Source organism: Spinacia oleracea, chromosome 6, assembly GCF_020520425.1.
Source record: "Spinacia oleracea cultivar Varoflay chromosome 6, BTI_SOV_V1, whole genome shotgun sequence".
Taxonomy (NCBI): Eukaryota; Viridiplantae; Streptophyta; class Magnoliopsida; order Caryophyllales; family Amaranthaceae; genus Spinacia; species Spinacia oleracea.
This window is the reverse complement of record NC_079492.1, coordinates 15,528,887-15,547,404: the sequence shown is the minus strand read 5'-3', so window position 1 is coordinate 15,547,404 and position 18,518 is coordinate 15,528,887. Positions and strand designations below refer to the sequence as shown.

Sequence of the window (18,518 nt, the reverse complement as noted above, 5' to 3'; positions counted from 1 at the left end):
AGCTTTCAAGTGTTCTTCCCCACAGACGGCACCAAATTGTTCCGGTGTTAAAGTGGGTGAAACAATGGGCTTCAAATTAAGGCCCTTCGTGTGTGTTGAAGATCTTGCTAGCTCGAATGCGTCGTGTCCAAGTCAACCTGCACAATAAACAAGTTACTAGCCTCGGGGGTGTTTCCGAGGAAAGCCCCTCCGATGCCTAAGTAAGAACAATGCTCGGATTCTAGAGAGAGAAGTTCTTTAGAAGAGTAGTCTTAAGGCGTGAAATGGACGTACCTTGGTAAGTGAGCCCTGGCGGCTTATTTATAGTGTTTGTACAATAAATCCCCTTAGGTTATTTATTGCAAGTGGGCATTGGGCCTTGATTGGCGGCTAAATAGCCTTTTGGACTGTAGTGGGTTTGATGTTGTTGTTGTGAGCCCTTGGGCTTTGGACTTAATGGCCCAATTGGTATTCTATTGGGAGCCCAAACAAAATCTATTAGACTATCTTTTACAAGAATTTTCGTCCATGTATAATAAAATTGCAAATACAATAGGTTTTATATCGGACGGACAATCTTTATTGTAACCTTTTCTTTTCCGATTTATCTTCTTTTGGTTAAGTAAACGATATATTGATACCAAAACGGAGTACACCTTAAAGTGCGCAAATCGTCTACGAAGGAACCAACACCCCCCCCCCTCCCCTCCCCCCCCAACCCCCACACGGCCACACATACACGCGAAAAAACCACAAACTAAGAACACCACATCTAGGCCTAAAACTCTACTCATTACGACTTATAAAACCATAATTGGATTGCATAGGTTATTCTATTTAACTGATTTTCACTTATTTTTTCCGAACTAATCTTATATGAATTAAACTGAGCTTATCGATATGAACTTATCAACACTTATTTTAACTTATCGGAACTTATTTTAGTTATAATTATACTTGAATATCCCTTATTTTTCCTAAACTTATCTTATCAAAAAATCAATCTGAACTTATTTGAATATTTTTTTTTCTTGAAATCGGTGGATATAAGGCCAACATAATGCAACTTTTAAATGTTAGGATACAAACCTGCTTGAACATTGTACCCTGCTTGTCTAAGTATCCGAAAACGAAGAGCAACATCATGAAGATTATCACTACATTCTTCGGTTTCGCTACAATTTTTCAATGCAACATGGATATCGTCTCTAAAGTAACATTCAAGTCCCAACCTCTGAATGGCATCAATCATTACCAACTCTTGTATTTTATCATCATTTTCCCTCGAACTTCCCATTGTTTCTTTTATCTTCTTCACTAACTTTTCAAGCTGTCAAATATTGTGTAATCTCGTATCATTCTCATTAATCACACACATATATATATATTACAACTCAGTTACCTAAACCCTAGGTTACACATTAGGTAACATAACATAGTTAGGACTCTACAGAATATTCATAGAATAATATCTAATATCTTAAGATCCCCCCTCAAGGTGGAGCATGTAGATCTCGAATGCCCATCTTGTTCAGAAAAAACTCAAATTGCGCCTTCCCCAACGCTTTGGTGAAAATATCTGCTAACTGAACCTTCGTCGACACGTACGACGGACTGATGATCCCTTCCTTGATTGCATCTCCAATAAAATGACAATCTGACTCGATGTGTTTTGTCCTTTCATGGAACACCGGATTCTGTGCAATATGCAACGCAGACTGACTGTCGCAATACATCCTCATGCCTTGGTCGTGTGTCACCCCCAAGTCGCGTAGTAGTTGTTTCAACCACTTCAACTCACACGTCAGACCTGCCATCGACCGATGTTCTGCCTCAGCAAACGACCGAAAAACAATATGTTGTTTCTTGGTCTTCCAAGAGACTGGCGACATACCAAGTGACACAAACCATCCAGTCACCGACCGACGCGTCATTGGACTGAAGGAAATAATGCCCTTGGTCCAAGTATGCATTCTATGTTAAGTCTAATAAATGCGGTTCAGTATTAATTAACAAGTTAATAATTCAGTGAGATCAAGTGAGCTGAATGCCTAGCTAGAGGCCGCTTCAGTTCAAGTGGAATTAATGATATTAATCCACAGCTTACTCTTGACTGAACCCGTAGGGTCACACAAATAGTACGTAAACGGATCAAGTATTTAATGGCATTAAATACTCTATCTATGGATATTCGGAATCGACGGATCTTGGTTTCAGTGGGAGCTGAGATCGTCACAAGCAAGAAATGAATACTCCGGAAACGATGATATTGCCGGAAACGGAAATATGGATCGTATCGGAAATATAAATATTATCCAAGTCGTAGATGTTGCCGGAAACGGAAACATGGTACGCATCGGAAAATATTATCGGAAATGGAAATATTGCCGGAATCGGAAATATTGCCGGAAACGGAAATATTGTCAGAATCGGAAATATTATCGGAATCGGAAAATAATTCCGGAAACGGAAATATTAAATATTTGTTCGAAACGGAAATTAATTCCGAAATCGGAAATATTAAATATTGTTCGTATCGGAAATGAATTCCGGAATCGGGAATTTAATCGGAAGCGTATCGTACGAATTAGCATCGGACGAGGCCCGCTAGAAGAAGGCCCAGCACGAAGCCAGGCCATCGCCCAGCGAGCCGCACGCACCAACGCACGCCTCGACCAGGCCCAGCGCAAGGCCAGGCCCAACCAAGGGCGCGCGCGCGCAGCACAGCAGCGTGGGCTGTGCGCCTGTCGTGGGCCGCAAGGCTTGCGCGGGTGCACGGCTTGTGCAATGCTTGTGCGGGAAATCCTAATCCTATTAGGATTTGTGCAAAGATTAAAATCCTAATCCTATTAGATTTGTTTTGTTATTTAGAGTCCTAATAAAGTTCTAACTAGCAAATCCACATCCTAGTAGGATTATAATTCCTTTTCCATACTCCTATAAATAGGTGCCTAGGGTCACAATTTATGGGTACGATTGAAGTATTCAAAGGGTAAGTTTTTGAAATAAAAATCAGCCATACACTTGCAAGCACTAGCCGAAAATTCCTAAGCACCTTCAGGGCGATTCTAGTTGGTCTAACTTGAGCCGGATCCGGACGTACTGTGGACTATCTACGAAGGGACGACATTTGGAGTCCTAAAGACTTGTTCTTGTTCGGTTCGGGCGCAGCTAGGAAAGGCACGCTACAACATGTATGCATCTATTCTATGCTAAATGATTATGTGTAAATAATATGCTTTCCTGGCTTTATGGTTTTTCCGCATGATTTATGAATTGTCATATGTATCATAACCTAACAGTGGTATCACGAGCCTCTTATTATTTTCATAATCTAAATTGCATAAACATGGTTAAATATTACAAATTTGCAATAATTAAAAGGGGTGATTAATTTTCGTAATTGTTAATTAATTGCAAATTGCGTTTATTTAATTATACGTACGCAGTTTTTCGGCAGTTTCTTCGTTACTCATCCAAATCGAGTGATTTTTGTGTCAATTCCGCATGTAAAAGGCATTCTAAAATTTTGACAAAAAAAGTTTTTTCGGCCGAACGCAGAATTCTCATATTCGAAGCCTAACTATGACTTTTCGGAGGTTTTAGTTTTTCGAACGCAAAATTTCGTAAATTTAAGATGTTAAATTAAATATTTGCGATTCTTGTTGATAAATCTTGAATTTTTGATTGACCTACTGTATATGTTTAACAAGTTTGAATGCCTAGCCTTGTTAATTATGCAATCTAATTCGTAATAATGATTAATTTGTTGAAAATTGGAATAATTTAGAATTAATTTGATTTTCATAATTAGTTATAATTTAATTAGATACCTATGATTAAAAACCACCATAAAAATTGTAAATTTATGTTAAATTTTAAATTTTTATGACCTAGACTTGAATCCATGTTAATCGGAAATCAATAAATTAATAAATTTTCGATTTTTCGCCCTAAAATTATGAAATTAATATGATTTATTAATTTGTCATTAATTTTGAAAATAAATTTTTTAATTTTTATGCAATTCGCTCATATAACTTGCACGCACAAAGCAATGGACGCTACGTGTTACCCTTAAGGGGTGTTGTATAGTGCGGGCATGCGACGACGAGCAAGGGAGCTCGTCGCCCATGCGGTACGAATGCAGCGAGCAAGGGCATGGTGCACGAGCACAAGGCAGCAGCCCTGCCTTGTGTCGTGGGCTGTGTGCGATGGGCGCATGGGCAAGGGCGAGAGCAAGGCACGAGCAGTCGCGTGTGGGCAGCAAGCGAGCTGCGCCACAGCGCGCACTGCCTCGCGCAAGCGTGCGACGAGCGCTGCGCCCAGCGATGGTGAGCAGCGTGCGCATGCGACGAGCGCTGCGCCCATCGATGGTGAGCAGCGTGCTTGTTGCGATGAGCGCTGGCGCGCGCCTTGCGATGGTGAGCAACAGCGATGCGACGCAGCGCATGGGCTGCGCGCACATGGCCAGCGATGGCTGTGTGCGTGTGGCCCATGGCTATGCGTTGCGTGGGGTTGTTGCGTTACGATTAGATCGTTTTAAAATTTTAACTTGAAATTTTCAGTTTTCGTAATTTTAATTAATTTTAAAATTAATAATTTAAATTGTTTTCTTGGATTTTAATTTTGAATATTATAATTATAATAAATTTTATTTATTCTAATTATTTTACTAAAATAAAAATCATGAATTAATTTAAATACGACTGAAAAATAAATTAAATAAGCGGATTCAATTATAAATTTATATGAGCTTTAAATTTTAATTAAATTTGTATGTTTCCGGTTAGACTAGAAATACATTTTTTATGTTTAAAATTAGTAAAGCATATAAATTTATTGGTTTAAGTGGGAGCCCTTTTAGTCATAAACTCTTGATTAGGTCTACAAATCCTTAAGGTTAAAACAACTTGATTAGAATTAATAAGGACTGAATAATTGATAGATTATTGGTGCCCTTGATTAATTGCTGCAAATGTTTATGTGATGCATAATGTGTTTTACTAACCAGCTATGTGGGCCATTCATGATAATGAATGGGTGAATGGTATATATTGTATATGTACTGTTTTGCAGGTTATGAAGTGACTAGTATGGCCCAAATAGGATAGAAAATATGGTCTGCGTACCATTAATTTTAATGTAATTGGTCTAAAGTACCAAAATTGTTTTTCAATTCAAATATGGTCTGCGTACCATCAAATAGTTGTAATTAGTTTTAATTATAGCTTATCCTATTTGAAGAAAATGGTGCCTCCCACGGAGATTTTCAAGACGGACTTTGAAGTTGAAGCTTCAAGATGAAGTCGGGCCATACTAGATCACATTTATCTTATGCATGTTTTAAGTTATTTATTGCTTTTAAATATGTCTTAAATATGCATGAGATTAAAGCTTGATTATGTTGCATGATTAAGGATTTTAGTTCACTTAATATCTAACCAACATAGTAAAAGCCTTAAGTTCCAAACTTAAAAATTGAGTTAAAAGGTGCCATGCCAAAATATACACTTGCTTGGATATCCTTTACATCAATCTAGTAATAGTTTTCGCTCAGCGAGGTGTTACTTATTGGTCCAAAAGGGGCAAGGTACACAAATAATTGTGAGTACATGTTAGTTTTGGTGAAACTCAACGATATAAGTAAGGAGTCCTTTTATGTCGTGGCAAAATCGATAGGTTTACCTAATAAGTTCTTAGACGTACCTATCAACCAAGAATAGTTTCTAGACTATTAGCAAAAGGCTTTTGCTTACCTAAGATGTTTTAGGATTAAGTCGACAAACTGTGCTTAATTCTTCAATGATTTTAGGATCTTGGAATCATTTTATTCACACCTGCCGGAACACATAACTTGAATAAAATGCTTAATGAACATTGAATTATGCATGTATGCTAGAATTTAAGTTTATTAAGAGAAACTGTGAATGGTTATTTATTTGTTTATTCTTTTCAATTGTAGTTTTAATTATGGCAAACAACAATTCATTCAACATTCGATCAATTCTCGAAAAGGAGAAGTTGAGCGGGAAAAACTTCCTTGACTGGCAAAGGAACTTGCAAATAGTTCTTATGCAGGAAGAAAAGGAGTATGTCCTGGAAGAGGCGATGCCCGAAGCCGCAGGCGACGGGGTCACTCAGGCAGCCCTCAATCGTTGGATTGATGCCAACAAGGATGTGAAATGTCTAATGCTCGCCACCATGAGTGCAGATCTGCAGAAAACGTTCATCAACTCAGATGCTTTCACAATCATCGGTGAGTTGAAGAACATGTTCCAAGATCTGGCTCGAGTCGAAAGATTCGAGACTCATAGGCAAATTCTTGAGACCAAGCATAAGAAAGGCGAGCCCGTAAGTCCACATGTTCTCAAAATGATTGGACTCATTGAGAATATGAGTCGGCTGGATCAGCAATTCTCTCAGGAAATGGCTGTAGACACCATCCTCCATTCTCTTCATAACGAGTATGATCAGTTTAAACTGAACTACAGTATGAATAGTCTGGACAAAACGCTCACTGAGCTTCACGGTATGCTGAAAACCGCTGAAAAGACGCTCAAAACTGATAAGCAAGATGTGCTTATGGTGCGTGGGGGCAAGTTCAAGAAATCTGGAAAGAAGAGGAATGCTAAGAAAGGTGGCAACAAGGCCAGCCCAACTAAGCAAACTGGCGCCAAGTCTGAAAAGAGGAAGGTCAGTCAACCCACTTCTGAATCCGAATGCTTCTACTGCAAGAAGAAGGGGCATTGGAAGAGAGATTGCTTGAAGCTAAAGGAAGATCAGAAGAACGGAACAGTCGTTCCATCTTCAGGTATTTTCGTTATAGACTGTATACTTGCTAATTCAACTTCTTGGGTATTAGATACAGGTTGTGGCTCACACTTATGTTCCAATCCACAGGGACTAAGAAGAAGTAGAAAGTTAAGCAAGGGTGAAGTCGACCTACGAGTGAGAAATGGAGCACGTATTGCTGCATTAGCTGTAGGAACTTATTATTTGTCGTTGCCCTCCGGGATAGTTTTGGAACTGGAAGAATGTTTCCATGTTCCAAGTCTTACTAAAAACATCATTTCAGTTTCTTGCTTAGATGCTAAGGGATTTTCCTTTTTAATAAAAGACAATAGTTGTTCGTTTTATTTTAAAGAGATGTTTTATGGATCTGCTAGATTAGTCAATGGACTTTATTTATTAGATCACGACAAACAAGTTTATAACATAAATACCAAAAAGGCCAAAAAGGATGATTCAGATCTCACCTATCTGTGGCATTGTCGATTAGGCCATATAAACTTGAAACGGTTAGAAAGACTTCAAAAGGAAGGAATTCTAGAACCATTTGACTTAGAGGATTATGGTAAATGCGAATCATGTTTACTTGGCAAAATGACAAAGCAACCTTTCTCTAAAGTTGGAGAAAGAGCAACTGAACTATTGGGTTTAATCCATACAGATGTATGTGGACCAATGAGTACAAATGCTAGAGGTGGTTTCAGCTACTTTATCACTTTTACTGATGACTTCAGTAGATATGGTTATGTCTACCTAATGAAGCATAAGTCTGAATCCTTTGACAAATTCAAGGAATTTCAGAGTGAAGTAGAGAATCAATTAGGCAAGAAGATTAAGGCACTGCGGTCTGATAGAGGCGGTGAATATCTGAGCTATGAATTTGATGACCATCTGAAAGAATGTGGAATTCTATTAGAATTGACTCCTCCTGGAACACCACAATGGAACGGTGTGTCGGAACGGAGGAACAGAACCTTGCTAGACATGGTCAGGTCAATGATGGGTCAGGCCGAACTTCCATTAGAATTTTGGGGACATGCACTAAATACAGCTGCACTCACTATAAATAGAGCTCCGTCTAAAGCTGTCGAAAAGACTCCATATGAGTTATGGTTTGGAAAGCCTCCAAATGTGTCTTTTCTTAAGATTTGGGGATGTGAAGTATACGTCAAACGATTAATTTCAGACAAACTTCATCCGAAATCTGACAAATGTATCCTTGTGGGCTATCCAAAGGAAATAAAGGGGTATTACTTCTACAATACATCTGAGAACAAGGTGTTTGTTGCTCGAGATGGTGTCTTTTTGGAGAAAGATCACATTTCCAAAATGACAAGTGGGAGAAAAGTAGACCTCGAAGAAATTCGAGTCGAACAACAAACTCTAGAGAATGCTCAAGATGACATTCAGGATGAAACTTAGAGGTCTTTAGAAGAATCTGGCGAGAATCATGGCCAATCTAGAAATGTTACCCCGCGTAGATCGCAAAGATATAGATCTCAACCGGAAAGGTACTTAGGTATTTTGACGAACGAGAGCTATGACGTTCTATTACTTGAAAGTGATGAACCTGCGACTTACAAACAAGCTATGACGAGCCCTAGCTCCAAGCAATGGCAAGAAGCCATGCAATCTGAATTAGACTCCATGTCTGAAAACCAAGTATGGGATTTGGTCGATTTGCCGGATGGCTACCAAGCCATTGGAAGCAAATGGGTTTTCAAACTGAAAAAGGACAAGGATGGGAAACTTGAAGTTTTCAAAGCTAGATTGGTTGCAAAAGGTTACAGGCAAGTCCACGGCGTGGATTACGATGAAACCTTTTCACCAGTTGCAATGCTGAAGTCTATTCGGATAATGTTAGCAATCGCTGCATATTAAGATTACGAAATATGGCAGATGGATGTCAAAACTGCTTTCTTAAACGGTGTTTTAACAGAAACTGTGTTTATGACACAGCCTGAAGGTTTTGAGGATCCAAAGAATGCTAAAAAGGTATGCAAGCTAAAGAAATCAATCTACGGATTGAAGCAGGCATCCAGGAGCTGGAATATACGTTTTGATGAAGCAGTCAGTGACTTTGGTTTCATCAAGAACGCAGACGAATCTTGTGTATACAAGAAGGTCAGTGGGAGAAAAATTTCTTTTCTAGTATTATATGTCGACGACATATTACTTATCGGAAATGACATTCCTATGTTGAACTCTGTCAAGATTTGGCTTGGGAAATTTTTTTCGATGAAGGTTCTAGGAGAAGCACAGTACATATTGGGCATCAAGATTTACAGAGATAGATCTAAAAAGATGATTGGACTTAGTCAAAGCACTTATATCAATAAGGTGCTTGATAGGTTCAAAATGGCAGACTCCAAGCGAGGCTACCTACCCATGTCTCATGGAATAACTCTAAGCAAGACTCAGTGCCCAAAAACACTTGATGAGCGTAGATGAATGAATGGGATTCCATATGCATCATTGATTGGTTCAATAATGTATGCTATGATATGTACACGCCCGGATGTTGCGTACGCACTCAGTGCTACGAGCAGATACCAGTCAGACCCAGGAGAGGCGCATTGGACTGCTGCCAAGAATATTCTGAAGTACCTGAAAAGACACAAAGATGACTTCCTGGTCTATGGTGGAGATGATGAATTAATTGTTAAAGGCTATACGGACGCAAGTTTCCAAACCGACAAAGATGATTTCAGATCACAGTCTGGGTTTGTCTTCTGCCTCAACGGAGGTGCAGTAAGCTGGAAAAGTGCTAAGCAAAGCACCATTGCGGATTCTACAACTGAAGCGGAGTACATTGCTGCACATGAAGCAGCAAAGGAAGCTATATGGCTAAGGAAGTTCATAGGCGAACTTGGTGTAGTCCCCTCCATTAAAGGACCAATAGCCCTGTATTGTGATAATAACGGAGCTATTGCACAGGCAAAGGAGCCTAGACACCACCAGAGAGTCAAGCATGTACTTCGTAGATTTCACCTTCTACGAGAGTTCGTTGAAAGAAAAGAAGTCGAGATAAGCAAGATTGGAACTGATGACAACATATCAGATCCATTGACTAAACCTCTGCCGCAGGCGAAGCACAACTCGCACACTGCAGCTATGGGAATCAAGCATATTGGAGAATGGCTTTGATATCCTTGTTTAATGTTTTAAAGTTTTAGAGTTTAAATCTTTGTAAAACATTATTGGTTAATCATTCACAATAAATGAATAGAAATCATTTTTCCATTTAATTTGTGGTTTATTAAATGATGAGTCCCTTCAATTTGACAATATATTCAAGATAGACTGTCAGGACAAGTCCTGTGACTAAGAAATGTCTATCAAGTGAACTTGAATGTCAAAAGTTGAAAATGGTCCCTAGTCGGAATTTTCTATAAAATTGGACGCATAGAAAACGTTAGACGACTAGAATGCAAGATGACTAGTAGTTCTGTTTCTTGAACTATGTGGACATGGCAATGTCATAATCATTTGCATAGATACTTACTTTGGGAAGACTAGTATCGGACAGACCTATGAAACTTTACTGTAAGAGATGAAAATCTGTCATAAGTAAATTTCATTAAAATTATTAGACACTAAATCCTCAATACCTGAGTGATTTGAGATTACTTGTTTGAGAGCTGGTTACTTTGACGTTGACCAACCGTCGCACCGTAAAAGGAGGCTATAAAGGCAACGCTCAGGTAATAACCTATCAAACGAAGTCTAATCTCAAGATCGCAAGATTGGGATTGTCCTCCCATAAATAGGGATGAGATGCTTAAAAGTTGTACAAGGCCACTCGGAGAGCTAGAAACTGTGAAATGCATGGCCGTGCTCGGATGAATCATAGGCTATGATTATCTGTTTATTTGATCAGTTGAACTCTGAAACCGAGAAACACCTCTGGACATAATAAGGATGACAACTCTTACCTTATGTTCAAGAGCAAGCATCGAGCGACAAAGGAATTAGGAAATGCACACTTGTCCCTAAGGACAAGTGGGAGACTGAAGGAAATAATGCCCTTGGTCCAAGTATGCATTCTATGTTAAGTCTAATAAATGCGGTTCAGTATTAATTAACAAGTTAATAATTCAGTGAGATCAAGTGAGCTGAATGCCTAGCTAGAGGCCGCTTCAGTTCAAGTGGAATTAATGATATTAATCCACAGCTTACTCTTGACTGAACCCGTAGGGTCACACAAATAGTACGTAAACGGATCAAGTATTTAATGGCATTAAATACTCTATCTATGGATATTCGGAATCGACGGATCTTGGTTTCAGTGGGAGCTGAGATCGTCACAAGCAAGAAATGAATACTCCGGAAACGATGATATTGCCGGAAACGGAAATATGGATCGTATCGGGCTGTGCGCCTGTCGTGGGCCGCAAGGCTTGCGCGGGTGCACGGCTTGTGCAATGCTTGTGCGGGAAATCCTAATCCTATTAGGATTTGTGCAAAGATTAAAATCCTAATCCTATTAGATTTGTTTTGTTATTTAGAGTCCTAATAAAGTTCTAACTAGCAAATCCACATCCTAGTAGGATTATAATTCCTTTTCCATACTCCTATAAATAGGTGCCTAGGGTCACAATTTATGGGTACGATTGAAGTATTCAAAGGGTAAGTTTTTGAAATAAAAATCAGCCATACACTTGCAAGCACTAGCCGAAAATTCCTAAGCACCTTAAGGGCGATTCTAGTTGGTCTAACTTGAGGCGGATCCGGACGTACTGTGGACTATCTACGGAGGGACGACATTTGGAGTCCTAATGACTTGTTCTTGTTCGGTTCGGGCGCAGCTAGGGAAGGCACGCTACAACATGTATGCATATATTCTATGCTAAATGATTATGTGTAAATAATATGCTTTCCTGGCTTTATGGTTTTTCCGCATGATTTATGAATTGTCATATGTATCATAACCTAACATGGACACCCTGCCCAATCCGAATCGCACCACCCCTCCAACTGCAACGCACTGTCCGACCGAAGTAGTATACCTTGACCCGGACACTTCTTCAAGTATCTCACTACTCGCAAAGCTGCTTCCCAATGTGCCTCCTTTGGTGCTTGCATAAATTGAGATAGGACATGTACAGAGTAGGCAACGTCTGGTCGCGTGACAGCCAAATAAACCAAACGTCCGATCAGACGCCTATACTGCTCACCGTCCGACAGGTCTGGCCCGTCTGCCAATGCCAACCTATGATTCTGTTCCATGGGAAAGTCCACAGGCTTTGCTCCCAACAATCCGGCCTCTGAGATGATGTCGAGGGCATATTTTCTCTGACATACATAGGACCCTTGACTACTTCGTGCCACCTCTAACCCAAGGAAGTACTTCAGAGCCCCGAGGTCTTTCATTTTAAAACACTCCTTCAAGTATGCCTTAAAACTCTCAAGCGCAAACTTGTTATTGCCTGCGATAATCATGTCGTCCACATAAATGAGCACACTCAGCTGCAACGTACCTTTAGACAGAGTAAAGAGCGAATAATCGGACAGCGACTGTCGAAAGCCATAGTGTGTCAATGCCGTCGACAACTTCTGGAACCAACATCTAGGTGCTTGTTTCAACCCATACAACGAATTTCTCATTCGACACACCTTGTCAAAGTGATTCTTCTGGAATCCAAGAGGAATCTTCATATAGATCTCTTCCTCCAAGTCACAGTGCAAGAACGCATTGTGTACGTCCATCTAATGCACGTCCCACTGTTTGACAGCTGTGACAGCTAGGAAAGTTCGAATTGTCGCCATCTTCCCGACGGGCGCGAATGTCTCATTATAATCCAACCCTTCCTCCTGATGATTCCCTAAACATACCAATCGAGCCTTCAGTCTCAACAAATTCCCATCCTCATCACGCTTCTCAGTATACATCCATTTACTCCCCAGTGCTTTCTTCCCTTCCGGCAAATTTTCCAACGTCCATGTCCCATGTTCCTCCAACGCGTCGATTTCAGCAGCCATTGCCTGACGCCACCCCTCATGCTGCATCGCTTGTTTAAAACTCTTAGGAACTTGCCCTTCTTGCAATGCTGCTATATAATGCCTGTGCTTTGACGAAAAACGCTCATAATTAACAAATATGTGATAGGATAAGGAGTACCTGAGAGTGATGACGCCGTAGGTGTTTTGGCGGAAGTACTATATTTTTCCCGTATTGTATGTATCACACAGTCTTTCAGCTTTGTCGACGGAAACTTCGCACGCTTCCCCCTTCCTAACTCCGTATCCTCCACACACTGCCTTGTCTCACTCTCGTCACTACCCGTCGTCTCCTCTTCACCTGTCGGTGAGGAGACGACGTCTGAATCCACTCGACTAGGTGTTTCATGTTGTTGTTCCTCCCTCACAGGCGACGACACTCCCCTGTCGTCGCCACTGGTCAACGACACCCCCTCACCATCACTCGGATGCGACAACACTACCTCAGTATCACCTGTAGGCGACGACACCCCATCAGTATCACCTGCAGGCGACGACACGGTCTTAGGACCCGTAGTCCCACTCTCATCCAAACTCCAATGGTCAAATCCCCCATCACCATCATGCACCAGTGGCAACACATCCGATGCATCTACGAAAGGAAACGTCCCTTCATGAAACTTGACATCCCGTGAGACGAAGAACTCATGTGTCTCTAGATCATAAAGTTGCCATCCCTTCCTGCCAAACGGATAACCCAGAAACACACATCTACGACTCCGAGACTCAAACTTATCCCCTTTGCACCGTAGATTATATGCATAACACAGACACCCAAACACGCGGATAGGCACATACGATGGTGGTTTACCAAACAACATCTCATAAGGTGTTTTATTGTCAAGGATCGGGGTAGGTGTACGGTTTATCAAGTAACAGGCGGCCAAAACACATTCCCCCCAAAATTTTATTGGAAGATTTCCTTGAAAACGTAACGCCCTCCCAACATTCAAAATGTGTTGGTGTTTTCTCTCGACTCTCCCATTTTGTTGAGGCATCCCAACACACGACGACTCAAACAGAATCCCATGTTGACGAAAATAATTTTGTAAGTAATTGAATTCAGTACCATTATCACTGCGTACTACTCTAAGGGATCGATTAAACTGACACTTAATCATGGCAACAAAATTAAGAAATGTCGATTCAACTTCCATTTTATTACTCAGTAAATAAATCCAAACACCTCTAGAATAATCGTCAACAATGGTAAAAAAATACTTTGCCCCACAAGACGAGGGGGTCTTGTAGGGTCCCCATAAATCAAGATAAACCAATTCAAATGTACGACTAGCACGACCAACACTAACTGGAAAACTCTCCCTACATTGTCTCGCCCGCGGACATACATCACAAATTGTTTTATTCTTCCTAATCTTATGACTCACATGAGGAAGTAACTGCAACACTTTTTCCGACGGATGCCCCATCCATTGATGCCACAAGTCGACCACACACTCCACTGCTAGCACACGAACCCTTGGAGCCCCACGAAAAAAATATAGTCCTTCCTGTCGATCACCTACGCCAATCACCATCCTCGTCGAGCGGTCCTGAAGAACACACATTTTGTTAGTAAATTGAGCAGCACAATGTAATTCGTCACTTAATTGAGTTACAGAAATGAAATTGCAGTTCAATTTAGGCACAAATAGAACATTATCGAGCACGAAACCATCCTCCAAGACCACCGAACCATATTGATTTGAATTTGCAGGTTGACCGTCTGGCAACACAACCTGTTGATTTCTTGATATTTTGATATTTCTCAGGATTGAAATGTCACCCGTCACATGACGTGATGCCCCACTGTCAACAATCCATCGTAAATCAAGATTACCTTGCAACTTGTTTGAAGGTCGTGACAAGATGTCAACAATTTGCTGGACTTGCTCCTTCGTCACACCAACAAGCTCATGATTGGTTGTCGTCACTGCACCCTGCGATCCGTCTCCACTCGTCACAGTGGCTGTCGCCCCTCCTGTGACATTGCTCACGGCATTGGCACGAGCGACACCACTGGTCGACGACGCTGCCCCACGAGCTCCTCTGCCTCCTCTAATCGACGTCCTGCCTCCTCGACCAGGCCCTCGTCCACCTCGTTTCTTCTCAACCCACCATTCAGGAAATCCAATCAGCTGATAACAAGTTTCTTCCTCATGGTTCTCACGGTTGCAATGACCACAAAATCTGCCACTCGCATCTCCCGACCTCGACCGAGCCTTAGTCTCGACCTTGAACGCCATGACACTCTCCGGACCTCTCGCTGCCTTGGCGCGCATGGTTTCGGTATTCATAACCGTCTGGTACGCCTCGTCGAGTCCTGGCAACGGCGATCATGCTAACAGTTGTGCACGAATGGCTTCATAGTGATCATCCAGACCAATTAGGAAATAGTGCAGACGATCTTCATCATGAATGTCCCCCACCTGCTTCGCTATATTACACGTGCAACCCGCACATATACACCTGGGAACTCATGCATACTGTACGTACTCCTTCCATACCTTCGACCAGCGGCCATAGTACTCCATGACGCCCTCAGACGTGCCCTGCTTGCAACCACTCAGAGCCATCTTAATATGGCAGACCCTAGTGCCCGACACGACGCAGTACCGCGTCCTCAAATGACTTTACAACTCGTGAGCAATATCAAAGTCCTCCAGATTCGAACGCAAACTCTCGTCAATGGTGTTTGTGATCCAAGACACCACCATCGAATTGACCGCAATCCAATGTTTCATCTTCGTATCGTCCGTAATGGGCTCCTTCACGGACCCATCAAGGAAACCAAATTTGAATTTTGAAATCATCGAGCGACGAACCGCTTTGGCCCACTCATCGTAGTTCGACGCTCCTCGAAGTTTTACATGGGTGATGACATTACCGGGGCCGTCACCTGACCCGAGATAGTAGTCTAGGTCGACGGCGACGGCAATTGTCTTTTGTGGTGGCTCCTCTTCGTTACCCATTGTTATACCCTAGGAATTTGTAACTCCTAAGAACTCAGTACTCAACAAGCGACGGAATTCGCTGTTCTCAAACTCTCTCAAACTCGTGCGGAAAAAAAAAAAAAAATTCTAGGGTTTTTAACCTAGGCTTTTGATACCATGTCAAATATTGTGTAATCTCGTATCATTCTCATTAATCACACACATATATATATTACAACTCAGTTACCTAAACCCTAGGTTACACATTAGGTAACATACCATAGTTAGGACTCTACAGAATATTCACAGAATAATATCTAATATCTTAACACAAGCTCATACTCTTGCTGAAAATGGAAAAACAAAAAAAAAATCACAATTATATGATCAGTATATAGGTCGATTCTTTATTTTGACATGAATATATAGGTCAAATGTTTATAAAATATAATGAAATAAAAGTAATTATGCAATAACTTTTAGGTAAGAAAGTAAAAAAAAGTGCTCTACCGAGCCCAGAACCCTATAATTAGCGGCTAGACACTTTAGGAGTAAGAGGAAATGTAAATGATCCGGCCTCACCCCCAAAGTACTACTAGAGGATCGAGATTGAACTCCTAAATTTAAGGTTGTTTGAAGTTACAATCTTTATCACTGTGTCGAACTTTGCTTGATATAGAATTTAATATTAAAATTGAAAAGATGATATTACTCAACTGCGGCAAAGGGAGTATGATTGGGTAGCTCAAAAAAGCCTTGCTTTGTAGCATTTCCCTTAAATGATCTAGTTTCTTTTGTGTTGGTCATTTTGATACAAAGTGGATGATTTGGGAGGTTAAGGTTTAATGGACGTTCACAAATCACAAGCTCTTTTGGTTTGGAAATTGCAAGTGATATACAGCCTTATTTATAGGGATGAACCAAATATTAGCTTATTAAACATTTAAACACAACTAACTATGTAACATATGTAAAAGCAAAACAAAACAAAAACAAAAACAAATAATAAATAAATAAACTGTTTAACACATGTAAACTTATTCAAGTAGAATAGGATATGGCTGATTTCTGGTTTTCCCATCAATATGTTTAGAATGAATGAAATGAAAACAACCCTTATGGGTATATAACTTATATTTGATCGTTAATTTGATTAGGATGGGGGCGACATAGGTTAGATCTCGGTCAAGTCAAATACAGTAAGTTTTGAACCCAAAACTATGATTGACACTGACGAAAACAGATTTAAACATTTGTAACAAACTATTCCGTCTCATTTTACTTGCTGTATTTTGTTCAAAAAATTCACACAAATGTTGGTCAAACGGAGTAAATAAAATGAGACAGAGGGAGTAACTTATTCCCTTAATTATTTGCATTGTCTTTGTAAAGTTCAGTCATACGTACATAGTGTGGTTTTAAAAGTGTAGCTAGGTACACATGCATACTTGGTCTGTTAGGATGCCTCATCTGCATACATCACTGCATTTTTACTTGACGCATATCGTAATGATAAATGACTCGTCTCGCTGTGACCCTCTCTTTCAAAACTTCTGTCTCTCAACCCTCAAGAGCAACGAAAAGAAAGCCACCAATTGAGTCAGAGAACCTGTCGCTGCCTCACTTGTGCCATCGGCAGCTCTGGAAAAGTAGGAATAGGAGAGCACTCAAAGTATTGGGATACATCGTGAAATTACTTAAATTTCATTTCCGCTACTTGTCAAAGACTTATAATCATTTGTGGTAAATTAAACTTACCACATTATTAATTAAAGAATCTGATACGGGTTACCAAACATGCATCACTTGGACCTAGTTTTAACTGTATGAATTCAATCTTGAGCCTAAGAAATAAAAACTCTAAGTCTATAACCCAAATTTGAGGTGTATTGATCCCATGTTTAGTAATGAAGATGAAAGTCGGTCACATGTTATAAGTTACCATCCCCGCGATGACTCTTTAAAGATCCATACTCTTGGCATGGACAATCCATACTTGTTTTTATGGATGATTAATTAGTTAATGTTGAAAGATACATAGTTATCCTATTATCCTAGAAGCTATCGCACGTGATATTTTAACCTCTAGGATAACTATGTTATCAACCATAGTTACCTGACTTACCATAGAAGTAAAACTATTGGGGAAGGACAATTAAGTGTTCGTTCGGTATCACGGTCAGTTTTCGGTTTTGTGTTTTTTGGTTATAAAAATTTATATGACTTAGATTGAATCATGAACTAAAAATAGTCATAATTATAGTAATCTTGTTGATTTTTAAAACTGACAACAAAAACTTAAAAACTACTTTATGTGATTATCATATTTTGATTTTTGGTTTTGCAAAAAACAAAAAAATAAAAATAAAAAACAATAACAAACGGGGCCTAAATTAAAGGTATCCAAATGCTTAACCACAATTAAGTCCACAAACATCGTATCCATCATTTATGGATAAGTAGCCAGCGGAGCACCATGGCACGGAAACCATTCATTTTATTAACCCTACAATGAAAGTTCAAGAACACATACTATTTTTGTTGCTAATAGAGAAAGATCAACACATGTATGATCAACCTTACACCAAAACTGATCAAGACCAATCAACATTTTTAATGTTAAATAATATCAAGTTTATGTGGATCGAAATTAAAAGATTATGGGCCTTGTGGCAAGGTCAAGTTATATAAAAGTTATTGTAATTAAGGAAATAAGAAAACCCAATCTAAATTTTTATTTTTTTTTGGTGTTAACACCTGTTTCACCCTTAGGGCTAATCCGGATTCAGGGCGAGTTCTGGGTGGATAGGTTCC

The 18,518-nt window shown here is 40.1% G+C and overlaps 1 pseudogene; it reads right to left on the bottom strand.

Moving 5' to 3' along the window:
• The window catches only part of LOC110789687 ((3S,6E)-nerolidol synthase 1-like), a 42,021-nt pseudogene extending 26,278 nt beyond the window's left edge, over window positions 1-15,743 (bottom strand).
• Between the last annotated feature and the right edge of the window lie 2,775 nt (window positions 15,744-18,518).